Here is a 24976-nt window from a genome sequence, read left to right as displayed (position 1 = left end):
TGCTTTATATAAGCTAACAGAAAACATAATTCAATAACCATTTAAATGTAGTCCGCGTCTTAAAAATAATTTGGCGATCATTGGTCTCGTGTTGAGACAGGAGCCAGGATAATAATTACTTAGACTTTTTTGTATTTGTAGGGCACATGCCAAAAGTTGTTTATACATTAAAGCTATAATTAAGCTTTTACATTAATGAAGCAGTAATTAAAACTTTGGAACTGCCCCAGGTGTTTCTGTGGCTAATGTAAGCTCATGTTTGATCTTATTTTTCTCTCCGTGGCAGTCACAAGGCTTAAGGATATGGGATGAGGGTTTAAAAGAAAATATAAACAATTTTAAAAACAGCTACAACTTCGGAAGCTATGCAAAGCTTATCTTCCCTTGTTTTCCTGAGTCTTTGATGATTAATACATTTAGAGCCAAATTTAAGGGCATCGCTCTAGTCCTACTGAATCAGAATCTTTGAGGTTAACTTCGCACATCTGTGTTTTGTTAATCTCCACCAGTGACAATGATGGGCAGCCAATGTCAAAACCCACTGATTTTAAATAATATAGTGTGATGTAAGGGGCATTACTGTGAGCTCCGCACTATTCTAGGTCCTGGAGAGACAATGATTATCAGAGCAGACAGGGCTCTGCTCTCCTGAAGCTTAAGAGACACATGATGAGCAGGTGAGCAACAACTGACCTGGCTGTGATAGCGCAAACAGGGCAATGTGATGGAGTGACTGGAGACAGGCTTTGTCACCATGCAAGACGAACAATGGTCCAAGAAGTTGCAGAAAGCCTCTCTAAGATGGGTCAGTACACTCGGCCTTAAGAAGGAGTTGCTATGTGACATTCCAGAATAAAAGAGATTTCCAGGGAGCTGTAACAGCTCGGTCAGATGCCCTAAGGGTAAAACCTGCTTGGTACATCAAAGGATCAAAAAGATGCCTGTTGACTGGAGCAAGACAACAATGCGATTTGTTCAGTACCATCAGAGAATTTCACGTAAGTGCCTTTTCCATAGATCTAAAATTTACTTAATCTTATACCACTCAAAAATTTACTCATTTTGTATAAAACCTTCCTCTCATGGATGGGTGACACAAAATGCATAAGACATGCTTCTTAATCTCAAAAGACTTAGAGGTCCGTGATGTACCCACTGTGAAAATAAATATGATTTAAAAGCTGTTGGAACCCTGAAGACACTTTAAGCCTTGAGAGGGATGTGACTGTGATCTGAGCCACACAGGGTTGTGACTTTTGTTTCTCAGATCGTAGAACAACTTGTTTCTTATTGTTCTTGTTCTGTACAATGACTAGAGACGCTTAAACAACAACAGGGACAAAAACTTGCTGCCATCTTAATGACACTTGTTATGGATTAACTTCCCCTTTCTTGTCCTGCTTTGCTTAGGCCAGTTGACAGAAAACCCATAACTACTATACCCTCTGTAACAAATGTTAAATGTATCCTTCCCAAAGGAAACACAGCCCATACAACCAAACAAATTGCTGCAACTGTGTGCCAACTTTGTCTGAAAAATGTTGTAATCCTGCCAAAAACTCCCTGGTCTCTGACCATACGTAAATGAAACTTGAACTTCCCTACTTCGGAACGCTGACTCCATTCCTTTGGAGCTGGTGTTTCCAGGTGGGCTATCTGCAAACTTTGCCCTGAAAAAACTCTCTTTAAGTCAGATTCTGACCCTTTTGATTATTTTAGGTTGACACCAACTAACGATAAATAAGAAAAGAAGACATTAAATGCTTTAACCAAGGTTTAAACTATGTGCTGTTAACACAAATAAGGAATGTTTAATTCCAATGGTTGATACCAAAGATCTTCATAGAGATAATATTGTCTGAGTTTGGTCTTACAAAGTAGGAAGATTTCATTCTCGTTTCGGCAGCACATATATTAAAACAAGATTTTGACAGATAGGGGTAGGGAGGGCATCTTATATGGAAGGTCGTTGGCAAAGTATCAGACACGTTAAAAGAACCAAGAGTTGCTTAATTGTGTAGGGTCAGGGTTCTAGGGCATCCTAAAGATAGTAGGAAATACGCCAAAAAGGACATTTGGTCCAGATCATAGAGGACGTTGAATCACACAGTAAGGAGTCTGGAAGTAGTAGAGAAGCACATATTTTTGAGCAGAGGAATGATAGGATAAGAGATGTGTTTAAGGAAGAAAACACTACTTTCTTGGTGCTATGATGTATTTCATGCATGACCTGAGGGGTTGTTGAGTTATAAACGTCCTTAACCTTTAAACAAAAAGCTCAGTAATGCTGAGACTGTAGAGTTAATGGTTCTTCTGGATCTTAGCCTGCTGTCAGCTGGCATTTCTAATTTATTGTAAACTAGAAGCTTCCAAAGGAAATGGAAAAATCACACCTAATACTAATCCTATAATTAAGCAAAACAAAAACAAAAACTCGAAATCCATAAGTAGTTCCAGTCCAGTGCTATTAGAAACTAAAAAGCATGGGGCCTTGTCCTTTTATTGGCTGTTTTTTTAAGGAAAAAAAAAACCCAAAAAAACAAAAAAACAACTTTTCAGAAGACTTTTCCACAAAATTCTCTATCTGAATCATTATGATTTAAGAGACTTGATCTATAAATTGAACCATCAGTGTTAGCCTCAAGAAAAGCAAAAAATCATTGGGTTGTGAGCTCCTTGAAGACTTGGGCCAGGGCTTCATGACCACCAAGGCCCCAGCTCACTCTGCAAGGCTCCTAGCAGTTGCTCAATGAAAACTGGTTGCATAATGAATGCATAACAGCTTGCATTCTTACTAACACTGATGCTGGAATTGGGAGAGGAGGACATATATACACACATGAATTCATATATGTGTTTTTCATATATTTTTCATCTATATGTGTTTTGCATATGTATATTTTTCATGTATATGTTTTCATATTTGTAACAGTCATATGTTTTCCATATATATGGCTATTTTCTGTCCTTCCTCAGCACCCGCAGCAGTGTGGTGGCCTGTGAAGTTCTGCCATCACAGAGAGAGCACCAAAGGCAATAATTCACAGAAAAGCTGCTTGGGACTTTTGCAGCCATTCTTCAGTCCACTGGTTCTCAGCTATTTTTCCACCCCAATATTCCTGAGGACTATGGCACACCTATGAGGAACAGTGACTCCGTGTGACAGCAACAGACACACCCACACCCCACCCTACCCAGAAAGCATATCAGAAGAGGGAAAAGGAAAGGATGAGGGAAAGGAAAGGGGAATATAAACATAAGCAGTTTGAACAAAAAAGTTCCTAAGTCCTTCTGCTATACCCTACCAGGACAGATCTTAGCCACAGCCTCCATTCCCCCAACTTGAAAATCAAGTATCATTTAAGTGGATGGCTTTCAGAGTTAGAGGGGCCTGAACCTAGTCCTAGCAACACAATTATCAGTGGAGTGATCTCGGTCATCACACTTAGCTTCTCTAAGCTTCACTTTCCTCATCTGCAAAACACAGAAGATAATAGTAACTATCTCAAATAGCTACTTGGAGGATTAAATGAGACTAAATTGTATAAACCGTTGGGCACAATGTTTAACACATGAGGATAATAAATAGATGTGAACAATGATTATTAACAACCAGCCCTTATAATTAAATATTTGCCAAGGAGGACAAGGATGCTAATCAAAGCTTCCAAGAAATCAGGTGGGACACTTGTGATAGATCCAACTGTCATTGGGATTTATCAACAAAGTATATGTGCAAGTCAGGTGCAGATGTGAGAGAAGTGAGTCCATGCGGGTCAGTGCAGACTCAGGCCCCCCACCAAAGCTAAGTGTTTGGTTGGTATTTGGAACCAACGACTAATGTTCCCTTTTCTTTCTGGGTTCTTATTAATTCAGAAAAGGGGGCGCAGCCCTAGTTGGAAAGTCAACACAGGGAACAAAAAACTGATGCTGATTGTCTTAGGAGTTAAGATGGGGCTCTCTGTTAAGGGACTACTTCCTGCCCCAGGACTTGCTGGCAGGTAAAATCAAGGGCTCTCTGGCAACAGCACATCCCCTGGTGGCCAGATGATGTCACTGCAAGTTTTTCTCCATTAAAAGAACAGAGTATGAATGAGTCACATCACGGCTGCAATTTTATTTCTCCTACCCGGGATAGACTATGCTCTAAGCTACCAGCAAGTACATTCTGGGATCCTGCTGTGGCAACACCAGATTAAAAAAAAAAGTTTTTTATGTTGTTCTCAAAACTCTGATTGCTGCAGATTGAACCCAAAGAACTTTATTCTGCTCAGGTCAGCCGGGTTCTGAAACTCTTGGCATTAAAAGCAGGTGTCAGTATGACTGGGTGACAATCATAAACCTACAGTTAAATGTCTGGTGTCCTGAGTGCCAGGCTCATCAGGAAAACAAAAATTTCCACTTGTAGTCAAAGCCAACCTCAGCCCCTCCCACTATTCTCCTACAACAAAGGCCCTAAGGGAACAGTGAGGAGAGAACATGGCTTTCTTTCCCCAGGCATCTACAGAAGCTATCACGAAAGCTGATATGTTAGGGTCCTTCATTCATAATTTTGTTCAAATCTTTTGATTCTACTTAGATTATGCTTTAGAATAGCAAGGTCCATATGCTATCATACGGTATGAATACTGGCTCTTTTTAATTTCTTCTTGAACTTACCTTGTTAAAAATAATAATAGCTCGTAATGACAACGTATATCAGTGCCCAATGAACAGAAGGGAGGGGGAGAAAAAACAGAGGTATCTGGAGGCCACTGAGGACAGGGAGACATTCCATAGTTGTTCACTTCTTCCTTCGCTCCCAGCTCTCTCTCCTCAGATGATAGGGAGGTAAACATGCTTAGAGTTCATTTGGTCTAATACTCAGAATGTCTGCACCCTTTTTCTCTATTTTGATGAACTATATGCCAGGATAGCCAGCCAAGTAGAAAACACTGCTGTTCTTGCACATCTACAATGCTGTACAAGCAACATTACACAATGGGTAAGTTTCTCTGCACTGTTTCAGTTAGAAGAAAGAACACAATTCACCCAATTTTAAACACATCATTATCTCTTCACCATTTCTTTTCAAAGTCAAAGAAAAGGAATTAAGTCCATATTTTGATGGGAGCTGGAAAAAAGAAACCACACATTTGGCCTCTCTCTTCTTCATTTAGAAAAGGAAAAGTTTCTCCCTTTCACAGAAACACATCAAGCAAGTGGACAATGAGCAACACACAGGTGCAAAAGCCAAAGGACAATTTGTTCTTCTGCAAAATCATCCACCAGGAAATAAGGCTAAGAGTATTACTGAGAATAAAGAAAACATGGCTGGAACAAAATAAACAACAACACGACTCCACAGCAAGAAAAGAAAACCCAAGATCAGCAAGGAATGATTCAGTGTAAGAGAGAAATGTTAACTGTAGTTGTGAGGACAAGTGAATTTAAAATCATATTAAGATTCCACATAATGTTATATGATATACAAATCACTATAGTCAATATATAGAGTGAAGACAAGACAACCTTATTGCTATTGCAATAATGGTGCCATTGTTTCCTTGATGTAGCAACAGAGAATGATATATTCAGTACAACATACTCTAAAGCAGGGGTCCCCAATCCCTGGGTTACAGACAGTCAGGAACTAGGCCGCGTAGCAGGAGGTGAGTGGCGGGCAAGCCAGCAAGGCTTCATCTGTATTTACAGTGGCTCCCCATTGCTTGCATTATAGCCTGACCTCTGCCTCCTATGGGATCACTGGCAGCATTTGATTCTCAAAGGAGCACGAATCTTATTGTAAACTGCACATCAGGAGATCTAGGTTGTTTGCTCCCTGTGAAAATCTAATGCCTGATGATGTCACTGGCTTCCATCACCCTCAGATGAGACCATCTAGATGCAGAAAAACAAGCTCAGGACTCCCACTGACTCTACATTTTGGTGAGTGGTATAATTATTTCATTATACATTACACTATAATAATAATAGAAATAAAGTGCACAATAAATACAATGTGCCTGAATCATCCCAAAACCATCCCCCGACCTTGGTCTGTGGAAAAACTGTCTTCCACAAAACCAGTCCCTGGTGTCCAAAAGGTTGGGGACTGCTGCTGTAAAGCCTGCTGCACAGTCTTCATGGCTCTGAGTCTCATGGGTTCCTGTCATCAGTTTGGTTGTTGTAGTGACTCCTGCATGCCACCAACTTCAGTAGTGTTTTCAGAAAAAATAACTTAGAACCTATGCAGAAAATGGAGCACCAGGGACAACAGTCAGCTTCATTTGAGGCTGGTCACAAAATTGGGGTCATATTTTGAGAGTTCTACAAACTAAGAAAGGTATTACTGCCATTCACAATGTCACAGCTGGTAGAAATTATTCAAATTATGATCAATATAGTTCACAGGAACTATTTCCAGTGGCACTTTTAGTTACTTGGAAGTTGTCTTCGGCCATAGAAAGACACGGCAAATGTCTTAGAAGCAGATAGCTATATCTATACTTCCTTCTATCCTAACCACCAACACTCCAATGTTGGCAGAGAATTCTAGTAAAGAAAGGAAAGTGGAAGGATGAGTTTTAGGAGTACCTACAATTTGACTTTCTGTGTCTCAATATACCCTTTTTGGTTTTGTGTTTTGTCAAACCTAAGTTATTATTGCTATTGCTTTTACTTTATATTCTTCTCTGTGTGGTGTATACTAAACAAACCTAAAAGCAAAAATGGCTCAATTTACTTCAAATACTCCTGTAAAATAAAATCGACTTCCTTCAGTATCAGATTTGGAACTACTTCAGAGTGAAAGGAAATAACAATGAGAATAGTGAAAGGAGGCTCATGGAAAAGTACCAGGCAGAGAGAGGTTGCCAACCTTTCCCCTTGTGATGAACTATCTTTTGACAACACCCACACAATCAAAGGCATCAGTGTTAATCATTCAGAAAAATAAGTTAGGTTAAAAAATAAAGTAAATGGCAGAATAGAAAAGGCTTTGTTTCCCTAGTGAATATTTAAAAATGTTTCTTATACACATCTTAAATTAGGTATATTGTAAAAGAGGCCATAGGCAGAGTCCAATTTCCACTGGTTTTTTGAAATTCTTTGCTCCCAAATCCGGTTAGATATAACACACATCATTTTACTTTGCAGTCAAAGTATGTCAGATTTTCAAACACTTTCACTTTAAATACCTGTATATAAGTCACCTGTGTTCTTATGATCCACACAAATCCTGTATTTGGAACAGTGTACAACTGATCTCTACTGACTCTATGAAGAATTAATTAGGCAATATGCCCAACTGGGGTTATTATTATAAAAGAATATACTTAAGTGTTGCTTAGTTTCATATGGAAATTCTTTTTCCAACTTCAGCATATTATTTTAAAGCCTAAATGCGATTGGAATCCAAGAAAGCTTAGGGCAGAGTTGAAATCAACTGAGATGCCTTCTATTTATACCAAGATAACCAGTCTTCTCATGACAGTCCCAACTGTAGGAGAAACATCATTAGCTAAGGCATCTACCACAGCAGTTAAAATTTATTTGCCTCTAGCTTAAGCTAATTCTTTAAAAGTATTGCAATGCTTTTGCCCAAGGCAAACTTAAAACTACCTTAAGGAACCTGCTATCAGAAAGTCTTTCACATAAGCTGACCTTATTGGCATATGTGAAATGAAGTAAAACATGCCTAGGTCTGTATTTGACCTCACTGAGCAACTGTCTCTGCAGTCCAGTGAAAATCTTCTGACCATGGAATGCCATGCATGCCGCTTTGATAGGAGTCCTTTGATGCAGTATGTTTTCAAACTGCAGGTCACTACCCCATTTAGTGGGTCACTAAGTCAACTCAGTGTGCTGTGATCAGTATTTTTTAAATGAAATAAAATAAAGTAGACTAGAAGACAGTAGAAATTGTTTGGAGTGCATATGATAAGAACAAGTAATGTTTCATAAAATTTTGTTCATTATTTTATATGCACACACACAAGCATCCACACACCAACACAACTCAATGTGATGTAAAACGTATTTGTTACCCTGTGTCAATTTTTGAGAAGTCTGAAAACCACTTCTAAGAAGGATATTTAATTTTATTGTTTCACATAATCTCTAAATGTTCACATACTACCAATCTATTCTCTCTTTTCAAGAAGGTAAGGGTGGGAGTAAACAGGATGGGTGCACCCACTTTTAGCTACACTAAGAACACAGCCGTGGGAGGAAGAATCAACTCTTACTAGGTGAAGAAGACAGATCCACTGAAGGATAAAAATGTGCCTTTCCACTTGGATAACAAGCTGATGACGTGGATATCTTAACAGAGGAGAGAAGCGCTGTAAAGTTTCCATTTGAGTCATTGATTTTTTCCAAATATGGTAACTGGCTCCAAAACCTAAGAAGCTGAAGGCTTTGGTAGAATGTACTAATTAATATATGCTTGGCTAACTATGAGATACTCCCATTCAATAGGTGATGCCATAAAACCAGGGCCTCTTCTCAATAGAAACTTCTAAAACAAGATCTCTATTAATTATTCTTAAATGTAAACGCTCCCCCACTCTCCACCACACCCCAGCTAATACTGTGTTCCTTGACATCATGAAAAAAAAATCTGAGCTTAATTTCCCAGTGTTTGAGAGGGTAGTTTAACTAATATCTTCTCTTTAAGGGGGGGGTTACAAATAAAAGTGCATCTGACACTTTCTGGATTTAAAATAAAATAAGATTTCATTTATTCTTTGGCAATGTGTGCGTGTATGTGTGTACATATACATTTACAATATAATTATACATATACACTACAGTATATATAATTATACATACACATACCAGAGTCTTTGCCACTGTTTGACAAAAATGATTTCATATTCTATAAACTCCTCTCCATCTTGTTAATCTTCACAATTCATACTAAGTGTATATGCCAAATGTTGGAGTTATAACTCATTCTTTTAAAAGACTGCTGAATATTTCATGGTAAGCAAATACTGCATGTATTCAAACATTGCTCTTTTCATGGACATTTATTTTATTTTGTTTTTTCTGAGGAGGGGGTCTGCCTACTATAATCAGTGCTGCAATGCATAATTTTTGTACATGTGTCATTACTTAAGCTAATTTTAGTTCCAGGAGAAGAATTTACATTTTAATAGCTGTTGCCTGATTATTTCCCCAAAAGAGTGTAGTAATTCAGATTTCTACCAGCAACACATGAAACTACTCTTTCTCTATCCTCGTCAGCAATTGGAATTATCATACTTTTAATATTTTGCCTGTCCAAGGGATATAGCATAATATTATATTGTTACTTAAATCTGCATTTCCTTAGCATAGTTAAGACTATTTTCATACATGGTTGGTCAGTTATTTTTGCTCTTCTATAAATTGCTCATTCAAATTATCTGCCTATTTTTCTATTGCTCTATCAAATTATTAGATTTTTTCATGTTTTGTTGATATTAATTTATTAACTGCTATATGTGATGAAATTCTTTCTCCGATCTATTGTTTGTCTATTAAATTTGATGATATATTTTTCCATGCAAATATTTAACATTTTCATAAAGGATAAAATGCCTATTTTTTTCTTTTGTACCTTTGCATTTCCAATCCCTTGGCTGAAAGAGTCGCCCCAATTACTACATTGTATTTAATCATCTCATTTTTTTCTGTGAATATTTGCATTGTTTTATAATTTTTGGTTAAGATTTTAATTTATAGAAAATTAACTTTATAAGGCATGCAATAAAAGTCACATTTTATTTTTTTAAGTAGATGGGTCAGTTATTACTAAATAAAGCCTATTTGCCACAGAATCACAAATATTAAATTCCAGAGTCTCACAGTTTATTCTTCAACAGATGCTCTAGGAGCACTTAATCTAATTTCAAAATATCTTTGTTGGGACTTTAAATGAAATTACACTAAATATAATATTAATTCATGTATTCAAGTTTTCAGTTCTCCTTGGCTCAATTTTGGTAGTTTGTATTTTGCTATACTGGGTTCCTCCGGTTCAGGGTTTGACAAACTATAACCTGCGGGCCAAATCCACTCATGGCCTATTTTTGTAAATAAAGTTTGTTGGATCACAGTCATACCCATTTGATCCATTTGATATAATAATGTCTAAGGCTCCTTTTGTGCTACAATGATTGAGTTGGGTGGTTGTGACAGAGGCGGTATGGTCCACAAAGCCTAAATCGTTTACTCTCTGATCTTTAGAGAGAAAGTTTGCAGATCCCTGCTCTAGGTTTAAAAAGCTAGTTTCCAGGCCAGGCACGGTGGCTCACACTTGTAATCCCAGCACTTTAGGAGGCCGGGGCAGGTGGATCAGGAGTTCGAAACCAGCCTGAACAATATAGTGAAACACTGTCTCTACTAAAAATGCAAAAATTAGCTGGTCGTGGTGGCATGCATCTATAATCTCAGCTACTCTGGAGGCTGAGGCAGGAGAATTGCTTGAACCTGGGAGGTGGAGGTTGCAGTGAGTTGAGATCGCGCCACTGCACTCCAACCTGGGTGACAGAGTGAGACTCTGTCTCAAAAAAAAAAAAAAGAAAAGAAAAAGAAAAAATCGAGTTTCCAAAAAGTTATACGTGGTATCTCCATCTTCTAGAATTTCTTCAATATTTTGGTTATGTTTGTTTTCTCATTTCTAACTTTTCTCCAGAGAAAGGTTTCAGAGGGGATTTGTATGTTACCACAAATTAACTTTTGAATTTATTTATCCATTCTGCTATTTTAGTTTTTGCTATTTTCTATTTTATTAACCTCTGCTTCCATCTTTTTAAATTCTCTTCTCTTTTGGTGTATTTTTTTTTCTAGTTTCTTATGTATTAACTTTTATTATTGGCAGTCTCTCTTTGTCTCATAGATTTTGAAGTGTTCTCTTTGTCATTGTTTTCTAGGTAGTTCAGAATTTCATTCTGATTTTACCTTTGTCCCAAGTGTGTTTCTTAATTTCCAAGTTGTTAAAAATTTTTGGTTATATTTTAATACTTATTTCTAGTTTTATTGGGCAATACTTAAAGAATGTGGCCTATAAAAGCTCTTTTGAATTTTTCTAGCCAAGAAAATTGGCTAGAATAGTCAAGTACTCTAGGCCAAGTACTTGACTAATTTTTCTAAATGTTTCATGGCACTAGGAGGCTAGAGAAAGGACATGAAATTCTATATAAAATTCTGTGATATATACCTAGTAAGTCAGTTTCTAAATTGGATCATTAAGCCTCTCTGTCCTAACCTGTGATCTACTATCTACTCATTAAAATATACCACCATAAAACCAAATTATCAATCAATTCTTCCTGCATTGTGACAGTTTTTAAAAGTGCATTTATACTTGCTATGTTATTTCGACATGCAAGTTTATGACTTTACAAATTGCTCCTCTTTCTACTATTTTATGCTTCCTTTCTAACACAAATTGCTTTTAGTGTTATTTTGTTTGCTCTTTGTCTTGTATATTTCTGTTCATCTTTTCACTTCCCTAACCTTTAAGAAATATTGCTTAAAGTTTTTGTAAGCAACTCATGTGTGTTTTTATTTTTATCCAACATATTCCTAATCTTTCTTTACATAGGGGTATTTAGTTCTTTTACATTTTAATGTAGCAATGGTGCACTTGATTTTTTCCTTTTTTTTAATTTTATATTTACAATTTAGTTTACTTTGTTGGTTTCTCCTTTTTTCCTCTACTATTTGCTGGCTTGGTAGAGTTTCAGCTTATTACCTTTTCTTCTCTTGTTAATGTAAATGTTCTATCATTGTTTTCAATTCTGTAAGTTGTTACCCTCCCTTCACAAATAATTATATTAAAGTGTTCTGAAAACAAAATGCCTAATACTAGGAATCAAATGAAACCAAATGTTTGTTATCATATGCAAACAAAATACCAACTATTTCTTCCTTCCAGATACTTGCTGCTACATTGCTTCTCCCTCTCTGTGTGGACAAACCTGCCTTGGCTGCAAAGTGCTGGAAGCTGGCCTCTTTGGAGCCAGAGACTGAAAGGTAACTTTGGCCTGGTCAGTGAAATGCCTTCTAAGAGATTTGTGAGAGAGCAGCCACTTCTGCTGTTCCCATAGTCAAGCACAGTCGTGGAGGCATCAGTTTTCTGTGGTTGAGGTCCCAGTTTTCTGCCCCTAACTACGTGGTGTCAAAAATATCCCATCCATTTTGCTGGTGCAGACAGGAGCAGTTATGGAGCCAATGAAAGGAGCCACTGCTTGGTGCTGAGGCAGGTCTCGATGGCAGTGCCTTCCTGATCCTAATAGCTTCTTAATAAGTTGCCATGGCAGCAGCAATGTGGGCCCCCAGTTCTGGGAGCAGCTTTGAGTTTGAGAGTTGTTCCTGAAAGTTTAGTTTAGGATCTACTACTTCAGCTGTGCAATGATTCTGAGGCCCACTTACCATGGCTCTGTAACAAATTCCTTCTTGTTTAAAATAGATGGTTGGATTCCGTCCTCTGCAACTGGAACCTGATTGAGAGATGTTCTCCCTATCTCCCCATAGAATCTCCAGATTTTACTGAGATAATAATAACTGAATATTTTTAATTTTAGAAAAAGTTTTTCTTTCAATATGTCTCTTCTGTATCAAGAATCTATATTTAGCCCATATCTTATACATTCCCAGTCACTATCATAATCCATTTATTCCATTTATGTTTATCCAACATTTCAGTGTCAACCACATTGCCGGGAATTGGACTTTGCAGGAAAAAAGCTAAAAGTCTTATTGTTCTATATTAGTTACCTTCACAGATTTTATGTTTTCCAGTTCTAATCTCATGTAATCCAGTGATGCTTTTTGTTCATCATTTTCATTAAAAATACTTCCCTTAAGATCTTGGGGAGTCATAAAGAGAAATATCAACTACATCATGTGCTTCTACTCAAGGCCCTTCACTGACTGGGCACTCTTCATATATCTATGCTTCTTCTGAATACATATAGCCTATCATTTCTTTTCTTTTCTTTTTTTTTTTGAGATGGAGTCTCGCTCTGTCACCCAGGCTGGACTGAAGTGGCGTGATCTCAGCTCACTGAAACACCCGCCTCCTGGGTTCAGGCCATTCTCCTGCCTCAGCCTCCCATGTAGCTATGATTACTGGCACACACCACTATGTCCAGCTGATGTTTTGTATTTTTAGCAGAGACAGGGTTTTGCCATGTTGGCTAGGCTGGGCTTTTACTCCTGACCTCAAGTGATCCACCCACCTCAGCTACCCAAAGTGCTGGGATTACAGGTGTGAGCCACCACGCCTGGCCTTCATTTCTAACTACAAAACCCGGCTCCAATCTCACCACCCAAAAGTTATCCTGCATAGCCCTGTCCCAGGCTGGCCACTCTGAAATCTTCTGGGTGCTTCAGTATTCTTCACGCATTTTATTTTTATTTTTTTTATTTTTTATTTTTTGAGACAGAGTCTCGCTCTGTCACCCAGGCTGGAGTGCAGTGGCGCAATCTCGGCTCACTGCAAGCTCTGCCTCCCGGGTTCACACCATTCTCCTGCCTCAGCCTCGTGAGTAACTGGGACCACAGGTGCCTGCCACCACGTCTCGTGAATTTTTTGTATTTTTAGTAGAGATGGAGTTTCACTGTGTTAGCCAGGATGGTCTCAATCTTCTGATCTTGTGATCCGCCCGCTTTGGCCTCCCAAAGTGCTGGGAGTACAGGTGAACCATCGCCCGGGGTGCCTGCACCCCCGGCGATGTGGCTCCCAGAAGCCAGGAGGGCGGGCCGGGGGTGGCGGCTGGGAGCCCGATCGTGGGGGGTGCCTGCACCCCTGGCAATGGGGCTCCCAGAAGCCAGGGGGGCAGGCCGGGGGTGGCGGCTGGGAGCCCGATCGCGGGGGGTGCCTGCACCCCTGGTGATGGGGCTCCCAGAAGCCAGGGGGGCGGGCCGGGGGTGGCGGCTGGATCGAACCGGTTTTGACCGGATCAAACCGGATCAGTCAGGATCGAACCGGTTTTGACTGGATCAAACCGGAGCAGACCGGATCAAACCGGTTTTGACCAGATCAGACCGGATCAGACCGGAACAGACCGGATAAAAGCGGATCAAACCAGATCAGACCGGTTCAGCCCGGATCAGACTGGATCAGACTGGGCCAGACCGGATCAGACCTGATCAAACCGTATCAAACCGGATCAGACTGGATCAAACCGCATCAGACCAGATCAGACCGGTTCAAACCGGTTTTGACCGGCGCAGACCGGATCAGACCAGAATAGACCGGATCAAACCTTATCAGACCAGTTCAAGCCGGTTGTGACCGGATCAGACCGGATCAAACCGGATCAGACCGGTTCAAACCGGATCAAACTGGATCAGACCGAATCAGACCGGATCCAACCGGTTTTTACCGGATCAAACCGGATCAGACCGGATCAAACCGGTTTTGACTGGATCAGACCGGATAAAAGCAGATCAACCCGGATCAGACTGGTTCAGGCCGGATCAGACTGGATCAGACCGGGCAGACCGGATCAGATCTGATCAAACCGGATCAAACCGGATCAAACCGCATCAGACCGGATCAGACCGGTTCAAACCGGTTTTGACCGGATCAGACCGGATCAAACCGGATCAGACTGAATCGGTCCAGATCAAACCGGATCAGACCGGATCTAACTGGGTTGGACCGGATCGAACCGGATCGAACCGGATCAGACCGGTTCAAACTGGATCAGACCGGATCAAAGAGGATCAACCGGATCAAACCAGATCAGACTGGTTCAAGCCGGTTGTGACCGGATCAGACTGGATCAAATCGGATCAGACCGGATCAGACCAGATCAAACTGGATCAGACCGGTTCCAACCGGAGTCCCGGAGTCCCGGATTCAGATTTGGTTTCAGAACCAGAGGACCAGGCACCCAGGCCAGGGTGACAGGGCACCGGCGCATGCAGGTGGCCTGGGCGACGCGGCCCCCGGCGGGTGTCCCTCCGCTCCCTCGCCGGTGGCCTTCGCCCACACCGGGGCGTGGGGAATGGGGCTTCCCGCGCCCCACGTGCCCTGCGCGCCCTGGACTCTCCCACCGGGGGCTTTTGTGAGCCAGGGAGCAGGGACCGTCGCCCTGCTGCAGCCCAGCCAGGCCGCGCAGGCAGCAGGGATCCCCCATCCAGCCCCGGCAGGCGGGGATTGGGAACTTTCCTACACTGCCCTGGCAACCCCGGAAGGGGCGCTCTCCCACCCTCAGACTCCTCGGGGGTGGCCTCCGCGCTTGAGCCAATGGCGGGGGGATGAGGACCCACAGCACCATAGCCTGCCGGATCAAACCAGTTTTTACCGGATCAAACCGGGCCTCACCCGATCAAACCTAGACCGGATCAAACCAGATAGACCGGATCAAACCGGTTTTGACCGGATCAAACCGGGCCGCACCGGATCAAACCTAGACTGGATCAAACCGGATAGACCGGATCGAACCCGTTTTGACCGAATCAAACCGGCCCTCAACGGATCAAACCTAGACCGGATCAATCCGGATTAGACCGGATCTAACTGGTTTCAACCGGATCAAACTGGTTTTGACTAGATCAAACTGGATTATCCCGGATCAAACCGGGCCTCACCAGATCAAACCAGATCGGACTGGATCAAACCAGGCCTCACCGGATCAAACCGTATTGGACCGAATCAAATCGGTTTAGACCGGATCAAACTGGACCAGACCGGATCGAACCGGTTTTGGCCGGATGAAACCGGAGCAGACAGGATTAAACGGGACCAGACCGGATCGAAACGGATCAGACTGGATGAAACCTGATTGGACCAGATCAAACCGGACCAGACCGGATCGAACCTGATGAGACCAGATGAAACTGGATCAGATCAGATAAAACCGGATCAAACAGGATCAGACTGGTTCAAGCAGGTTGTGACCGGATCAGACTGGATCAATCCGGATCAGAACGGTTCAAACCGGATCAAACCGGATCAGACCAGATCAAACCGGTTCAGACCGGATCGAACCGGTTTTGACCGGATCAATCTGGATCAAACCGGATCAGACCGGATCGGACCGGATCGAACTGGTTTTGACCGGATCAAACCGGATCGGACCGGTTCAAACCGGTTTTGACCGGATCAAACCGGATCAGACTGGTTCAGACCGGATCAAACCGGATCAGACCGGATAAAAGCGGATCAAACCGGATCAGACCGGTTCAGACCGGATCAGACTGGATCAAACTGGATCAGTTCTGATCATACCGGTTTTGACCGGATCAAACTGGATCGGGCCGGATCAAACTGGATCAAACCGGATCAGACCGGTTCCAACCGGTTTTGCCCGGATCAGACCGGTTAAAACCGGATCAAACCGGATCAGACTAGACTAGATCATATCAGACTACACCAGACCAGACCAGACTAGACCAGACCAGACCAGACTAGACCAGACCAGACCACACTAAACACGACCAGATCAGACTTGACCAAACCGGACCAGACTAGACTAGACCATATCAGACTAGACTAGACTAGACCGGATCAGACTGCATCAAACCGGATCAAACTGGATCAGACCGGATCAGACCGGATCAAATCGGATCAGACCGGATCTGACCGGATCAAATCGGATCAGACCGGATCAAACTGGATAAAACCGGATCGGACCGGATCACACCAGATCAGACCATATCAAACCAGATAAAACCATATCAGACCGGATCAGACCGGATGAAACCGTATCAAACCGGATCGGACCGGATCGGATCGGATCAAACCAGGTCAGACCGTATTTGACCGGATCAAACCGGACCAGACCAGACCAGACTAAACCGGACCAGATCAACCGGATCGGACTGGATCGGATCAGATCAAACCGGATCAGACCGTATCTGACTGGATCAAACCGGACCAGACCAGACCAGACTAAACCGGACCAGATCAGACTTGACCAAACCGGATCAGACTAGACTAGACCATATCAGACTAGACCAGACCAGAACAGACGAGACCAGATAAGGCTAGACCAAACCGGACCAGAACAGACGAAACCGGACCAGACCGGATCAAACTGGACCAGACCGGATCAGACCGGATAAAACTGGACCACACCGGATCAGACCGGATAAAACCGGACCAGACTGCATCAAACCGGACTGAACCAGAGCAAACCGGATCAGATCAGATCAAACCAGATCAGACCGGATCGAATCGGGTCGCACCGGATTAAACCGGATAAAACCGGATCAGACCGGATCAGACCAGATCAAATCGCATTAGACTGGATCAAACAGGTTTTGACCGGATCAAACCGGATCAGACCAGATCAAACCGGATTAGACCGGATCAAACCGGTTTAAGCCGGTCTTGACCGGATCAAACCGGATCAGACCGGATCAAACCGGTCTTAACCGGATCAGACAGGATAAAACCGGTTTTGACTGGATCAAACCGGACCAGAACGGATCGAACTGGATTAGACCGGATCAGACCAGATCAGACCGGACCAGACTAGACTAGACCATATCAGACTAGACTAGATCATATCAGACTAGACTAGACTAGACCATCAGAGTAGACTAGACCATCAGACTAGTCTAGATCATATCAGACTAGAATAGACTAGACCATCAGACTAGACTACATCATATCATACTAGACTAGACTAGACCATCAGACTAGACTAGATCATATCATACTAGACTAGAATCCATTTATGGCTTTGGACTAGGGGTTCTGACCTCTTATTTGTTGATGTTCTACCAATCTCTTGTTTCATTGGTCCGGTTTGGTCTAGCCTTATCTGGTCTCGTCTGGTCAGGTCCAGTCTAGTCTGATATGATCTAGTGTAGTCTGATGGTCTAGTCTAGTCTAGTCTGATATGATCTAGTCTAGTCCGATATGGTCTAGCCTAGTCTGGTTCGGTTTCGTTAAGTCTGATCTGGTCCGGTTTAGTCTGGTCTGGTCTGGTCCGGTTTTACCCGGTTTGATCCGGTCTGATCTGGTTTGATCCGGTCTGATCCGGTTTGATCCAGTTGGATCCGGTTGGATCCGGTTGGATCGGTATGCTTCAGTCTATTCTGGTTTGATCCGGTCTGATCTGGTTCGCTCTGCTTCGGTCTGGTTTGATGCAGTCTGGTCTGGTTTTATCCGGTTTCATCCAGTCTGGTCCAGTTTTATCTGGTCTGATCTGGTCTGGTCCGGTTTTATCCGGTCTGATCCTGTCTGGTCCAGTTTGATCCGGTCTGGTCCAGTTTCGTCTGTTCTGGTCCGGTTTGGTCTAGCCTTACCTGGTCTCGTCTGGTCTGGTCCGGTCTAGTCTAATATGATGTAGTCTAGTCTAGTCTGATATGGTCTAGTCTAGTCTGGTCCGGTTTGGTCACGTCTAATCTGCTCTGGTTTGATCCGATCTGATCCGGTTTTATCCGGACTGATCCGGTTTTATCCGGTCTGTCCCAGTTCGATCCGGTCTGATCTGGTTTGATCCATCCAGTCTGGCCCAGTTCGATCCGGTCTGATCCGGTTTGAACTGGTCTGATCCGGACTGATCCAGTCTAAACCGGTTTGAACCGGCCTGATCCGGTTTCATCCTGTTTGATCCGGTCTGATCTGGTTGGAACCGGTCTGATCCAGTCTGATCCGGTCAGATCCAGTTCGATCTGGTCAAAACCGGTTTGAACCGGTCTTATCCGGTTTGATCCGGTCTGATTCGGTCAAAACGGGTTTGAACCGGTCTGATCCGGTTTGATCCGGTCAAAACCGGTTTGAACCGGTCTGATCCGGTTTCATCCAGTTTGAACCTGTCTGATCCGTTTTGATCCGGTCAAAACCGGTTTGAACCGCTCTGATCCAGTTTGATCCGGTCTGATTCGGTCAAAACGGGTTTGAACCGGTCTGATCCGGTTTGATCCGGTCTGATCCGGTCACAACCGGCCTGAACCAGTCTGATCCGGTTTGATCCACTTTTATCCGGTCTGATCCAGTTTAATCCGGTCTGATTTGGTCAAAACCGGTTTGAACCGGTCTGATCCGGTTTCGTCCGGTTTGAACCTGTCTGATCCGGTTTGATCCGGTCAAAACCGGTTTGAACCAGTCTGATCCGGTTTGATCCGGTCTGATCCAGTCAAAACCGGTTTGAACTGGTCTGATCCGGTTTCATACGGCTCGATCCGGTCTGATCCGGTCAAAACTGGTTTGATCCGGTCTGATCCGGTTTGATCCGGTCTGGCCCGGTTTGATCCGGTCTGGCCCGGTTCGATCCACTCTGATTCGGTCTGAACCGGTCTGATCCGGTTTGATCCGGTCTGATCCTGTCAAAACCGGTTTGAACCGTTCTGATCCGGTTTGATCCGTTCTGATCCGGTTTGATCCGGTTTGATCTGGTCTGGCCTGGTTTGATCCACTCTGATCCGGTCTGAACCGGTCTGATCCGGTTTGATCCGGTCTGATCCGGTTTGATCCGCTTTTATCTGGTCTGATCCGGTTCGATCCGGTGTGGTCTGGTCAAAACCGGTTTGAACCGGTCTGATCCGGTCTGATCCGGTCTGATCCGGTCTGAACCAGTCTGATCCGGTTTGATCCTGTCTGATCCGGTCTGATCCGGTTTGATCTGGTCTGATCCAGTCTGATCCGGTCAGATCCGGTTCGATCCAGTCTGATCTGCTTTGATCCAGTCAAAACCGATCCAGTTCGATCCGGTCTTATCCGGTTTGATCCAGTCAAAACCGGTTTGAAGCGGTCTGATCCGGTTTGATCCGGTCTGATCCGGTTTGATCCAGTCTGATCCGATCGCTCGGTGGTTAATGTTGCTTTTATGCTTTTCATCCTACTTATTGTATAAAGACTGGTTGTATTGGAAATTCCTCAAAAAAGAGAAATTTGTCTTTTGGCTCTACTCACAGTTTATAATACTGTGACTGGCCTAAAGGACTCAAAAAATAACATTCCTTGCATTCATAATCCCCACCATCTACGTGTGTGCGAATTCATATGTGATATGTAAACACACAGTAATTTTTAAATACTTGGCACACAAGCTGCTTAAGTTCTCTGGGCCTCTGTTTGCTCGTCTGTAAAATGATGATGCCATCACCTACTGCACAGTTGTGTTTTGGAAAAGATTAAATGGAATCGATCCTGTATGGCAATATTTGCTGACAGTTCTTCAGGGCTGGGAGGCCAGAAAGCTGTATGGAGAATGGTATCTGACAGCTAATCAAGTGCTCTCAACTGCCCAGCTCTCTCAGCTTTTCTCAGTCAAATTAACTAAATGTCCCCTTTTTTCATTTACTCCAGAAGCAAAGGCTACTTTAAGAAGCTGTACCCAATGCCTGGAACATCGTCACACTTCCAGATGGCAGGTTCCCTCCCTTTCTACCTTAAACCAACTCTCAAAAACCACCCCCTCAATGATCCTCTCCTGACTATCAGAGAGGGTAACACTCATCAGCACCTCACTCTCCTGAAAAATGCAACTCCTACAACATTTTGCTCACGACTCCAGCTCACGACTGCTGAAAAAGGCAGCTGTGCTTATACATCATGAAAAGTGACAAAAGTCCACAGCGCTGTGCACTTGATCCGTGTTTGCATGCTTTTTCTGGGCTCTACATGCTTATGATGTTTGCACATCTGCCCTAGAGAAAGCACAGAATTGGTTTAAATCGATTTGTACGATGCCCAGCCAAGTAATACACGTTTATAAATATTAGCTTTTGAAAGGCCCCAGGCAGTTACTCATCATCTATACCTACCTGCCTTTCAAGTGGCTCTTGGTCATTATCTTTACCTGATTTTTAGAAAGTACAGCTGCAGAGAAGTACACTTATGCCTCCTTAATACCAGAGGTATCTGAGGGGAAGCCTTGTCCATAAGCACTGACATGAAGGGGTGATCTAGACAAGGGCCACCTGGGGAGTGGCTGTGCAAAGCCAACTTTCCAAATGAAACTCCAATGCCCTAAAATTATCATAATATCCCTGAGACACCTTAGTTCCTGGAGTCAGTGCAGAATCTACTACTGACTTGCTCCCAGTTATCCTGGAAAATCTTGGCCTTTGAAGATTTGGGAGAAGACAGAATATGTCTGAAGATCTATGGCTTGCACTATGCCAATGTAAACTGGCAAGTCCTAGTAATTCAGAGTTGTCTGTGCTGACACAAGTTAGCATCCATTCTAGTTCATCAGACAAACACTATGTATCCCCAGAATCTATGCATGGCCTAGCACAAGGAAGATGTTTACCAAATGTTTGTGAGTAAATAAATATAACACATGCTTCAATTTAGGTCTTTCTGCAGTACTTGTGTAAAACACATACATTCTTTATCTGTTCATAGTTTGATATTTAAATCCCATGATGCTGATTAAGTCTCAGTTTTGCTTCCTCTCTCTCTATGCTCTCTAGAAAATGGACAGCATACATATAATAATGTAAAACAGCAAGCACCTCTTCACACCATTGCTGAACCCCCCCCAAATGCCTTAGTTCTTTGTGTATCCTGGCGTAAATGTTTCTTGGTGCTCTTAGAGAGGTCATTCAGTTCTCTTGGTTATTCCTACATCCTTCTGAATGGGTATCTTGTGTTCTGACCTCTTAGTCATCATGAATTTTGATCTTGACATAGTTCTTTATGCTAATCATTTAGATCAGATATTATCAGGTTTACTACTTAATTACTATAAATTAATTACCATAGCATATAAGTAAATAAAATAAATAACATTATAATATTAACATCATATTCATTACTGGGTTCACTGCCATCAGATTCTTCATCTTTCCAGATCTTAAAGAGAAAAGCAAACTGTAGGCTTGAACCCAACTTCTAAGAATGCCTTAAGCCATCATTTTTCCCCCTTTTTCTGGTTCTAGCTTTGTAATCTGCATGAGAGCAACACCAGCCTCCTTCACATCACCAGAAAGGGCTGTGAATACTCACAATCAAATGTACTGAAAAGCATTCAGCAAATATAAAGACCTATGGTAATAGCAAGTCATTTGGCTGCAACTCTGTGGGCCTCCAAAGCAGGAAGCTGCTGTGGTTCTCTTCCTTTATTAAAATAATTCTGAACAAGTAAATAGAAAACATTTTTCATACCTGAATGCATCATTAGAAGGACCAGGAAACAAGTGTTTTATGCAGATGTTAAACAGCTCTCCTTCATGTTTTCCATTGTAAGTTGAATTATCCAGAATGGGGTAATTAACACTCTCCTTTACGTCCTCTATCAAGAACAGACTAAATAACTCTCTGTGTGTGTGTGTGTGTATATAAAATATATATTATGTGTGTGTGTATCTTAAATATATATTTAAAAACTATGTACCACATTTAAGTTGCAAATTCTTATATGTGTCAGTAATTTCAGGACCTTAAAAGTTAGGGTAAATTTTTGATCAATTTTAAAATGTTATAAACCGTGTTTGGCATTAACTGTCTCCAACTGACCTTAAGAAGTGGTGGATAATTCTGGGAAAGACTCACTTTTCAAATAAATCTGTGAAAATGTAATAGTACAAGCCTGCCTATCTTTTCCTATCTCCCCTCCCTTCCACTTTCCCCCCATAAAAGAATCAAATTGACTTAAAACATCATATATGATGAAGTAATAATTACATAGAAATAAACAAGGGCTGTGCGGCAGTTATTCAAAATGACAGAAGGAAAGAGAGACATTTGAGTACTCCCAAAGCCTCTGAGTACAACAGTTACCCATGTGATAGAGTGAGAACTGAGGAACAGTGATGACCAGAGCCACAGGTTAGGGTCATGAAAAGGCACTGTCAGGACAGCATCAGAGTTCTGTCCAGTGATGGATACAGGTGCACTCAGACTCCAGGTAGAAAGTAACTTTTCTAGTTGAAGTGGCTTTCAAACACCCTCCTTTAACAAGATGTTCCCCAGAGCAACACGGCCCTCTTAAAAACCACTCCTGAATTTTCCATAGAATGCTCAAATAATGGTATAGTGCATGAGAGCAGGAAAAAACTCCTTTAAGTAAGAGCTGCCTTCTTCACATTTCCATCTATAAAGAGAACACTGGTGTTTAGAGTGGGATAACTGAATGAACAGAAAAAAGAAGTTAGTTCTATTGAGTGAAAATAAACAAATGAAAGTTCATCCTGATACATTGAAGCTATCCTGTGAAAAAGAACTTACGCCTGAATATACACCAGGCACAACAAAATGATCAGCATTGTGAAAATAAAACAGTGGTACCACTCATAGTATCGTAAAGCCTAAATACAAAGGGAAAGGGATTATCTGCTTGTGAAATGCTTTGAGGGATTTTTAAAATAAGCATTCAACCATTAATAGTAAGGAAAACTAGCATTCTTATAGTGGTTCTTAGTTTAGACAGTGCTTTGGGACACATAGGGATTCTTACAATTCCTTTTCACACTTGAGGAAGTCCAGTCTTTGAGCCACTGCCTGCAACCAAGAGGCTGAGTGGGACATGACCCTATGTCATTGAGCTGCACTGTTCTGCTTTAAACATGTATTGAGGGACTGCTTGGGTAACCCGTTGTGTTCTGCAGGACACAGTAATAAATGAGAAACAAAACAGAGCTAAGACATAATAGTATTTATCCTCCTGAAGTTCTCTATCCTCTTGGAGAGCTAAAATTGATCAAGAAAGTGGGAAAATTGTGTCCACATTTCAGGACAAAACCATGAGGGATGCCCAGAACTCAGCCAGATGTGTCTGTTTAGACTGAATGGTCTGAAGAATCTGAAGGACTTCAGGGCTGTGTCAAAGGTTGTTCTACTTGGGTGGGAAGTCTGTTTACATATTATTTTAAGAGCCAAAGACATATAAAATCCAATCAAGTGATGTGGGGGCTACAGGTTTCCCTTTGGAAGTCCGGGAGTTGTGGACAAACAATAATAAATTCAGAGTATTCACCAGAGTCACCAGTGAGAATCCAGTCAATGTAACAAGCCAAATCTCTGGTCCTGGTATAACCTCAAGTGTACTCAGAAGGTAACACCTCTCTGTTGGAAAGTAGCCTTAATTAATTAACAAGGTATTTGTGCAGAGTATTAATCCTAGAAAAAGGCAGCATCATCTGCAACCACCATTCCACCCATCCCTCACATTTCACATCCTGTCTTCATTGATTTTTTTCTTTAACATTTACCAAAATCTAGCATATATATATTTAGATGGAGTCTCACTCTGTCACCCAGGCTGGAGTGCAGTGGCGTGATCTTGGCTCACCACAACCTCCACTTCCCGGGTTGAAGCGATTCTCCCACCTCAGCCTCCCAAGTAGCTGGGACCACAGGCATGCGCCACCACAGCTGGCTAATTTTTGATTTTTAGTAGAGACAAGGTTTCACCATATTGGCCAGGTTGGTCTTGAACTCCTGACCTTGTGATCCTCCTACTTCAGCCTCCCAAAGGGCTGGGATTACAGGCATAAGCCACTGCGCCTGGCCTGTATTTTTTACTAATTTATGTTGCTTACTATTTGCCGCTTCCCTAGAATTTGAACCTCACAAGAACAGAAATTTTTATTTTGTTTGCTAACGTTTTTCTAGAGCCTGGCACACAGGTATATTTTAGATAATTACTGAATGAAGAAATAAATAAGGCAAAATCATAGAACTAATGTTTTTGTGAGAAGGCACCTGAATATTTGGTGTTTTATATTATGATGGAAAGAATATGGTCTATTGAGAGACTATCAGGCTTATAATTATAATTTTAAATGTTTAATTAGGTTAGTGACTTAAACTTGGGATTTTTAAGTGGAAATCTTACTAAATTTGTAAGTAATATTGAAACAGCTAAAGAGAATTTTTAGATTCACTTCTTATATATTTAGCTTTTAAATTTATAAGATTTAAGTACTTAGGAAGGCTATTCAAATAGAAAATTGAAGTGCTTAAATATGAAATTGAGTATATTAGTTGAATTTGTATATCAGTTAATATCATACTATTTATGCATCATATTTATCAAAGTTGCTTTAAAAGTAATGGTTTGCTAATTTTATAAATAGTATAAGACTT

General features: G+C 41.8%; 1 protein-coding gene and 1 long non-coding RNA gene across 5 annotated transcripts in view; one reads left to right on the top strand and one right to left on the bottom strand.

Moving 5' to 3' along the window:
- Positions 1-24976, bottom strand: part of TPD52L1 (TPD52 like 1) — a 111749-nt gene that overhangs the window by 59267 nt on the left and 27506 nt on the right. The gene's annotated exons all lie outside the window — the stretch shown is intronic.
- LOC140713161 (uncharacterized) lies at positions 11906-22468 on the top strand. The gene is made up of 2 exons (XR_012095036.1): positions 11906-12006; positions 21829-22468. It is a non-coding gene; the product is annotated as an uncharacterized lncRNA (long non-coding RNA).

This window comes from Chlorocebus sabaeus, chromosome 13 (assembly GCF_047675955.1).
Source record: "Chlorocebus sabaeus isolate Y175 chromosome 13, mChlSab1.0.hap1, whole genome shotgun sequence".
NCBI classification, from domain to species: Eukaryota; Metazoa; Chordata; class Mammalia; order Primates; family Cercopithecidae; genus Chlorocebus; species Chlorocebus sabaeus.
The sequence above is the reverse complement of the archived record's forward strand: the minus strand, read 5'-3'. Positions and strand labels throughout refer to the sequence as shown.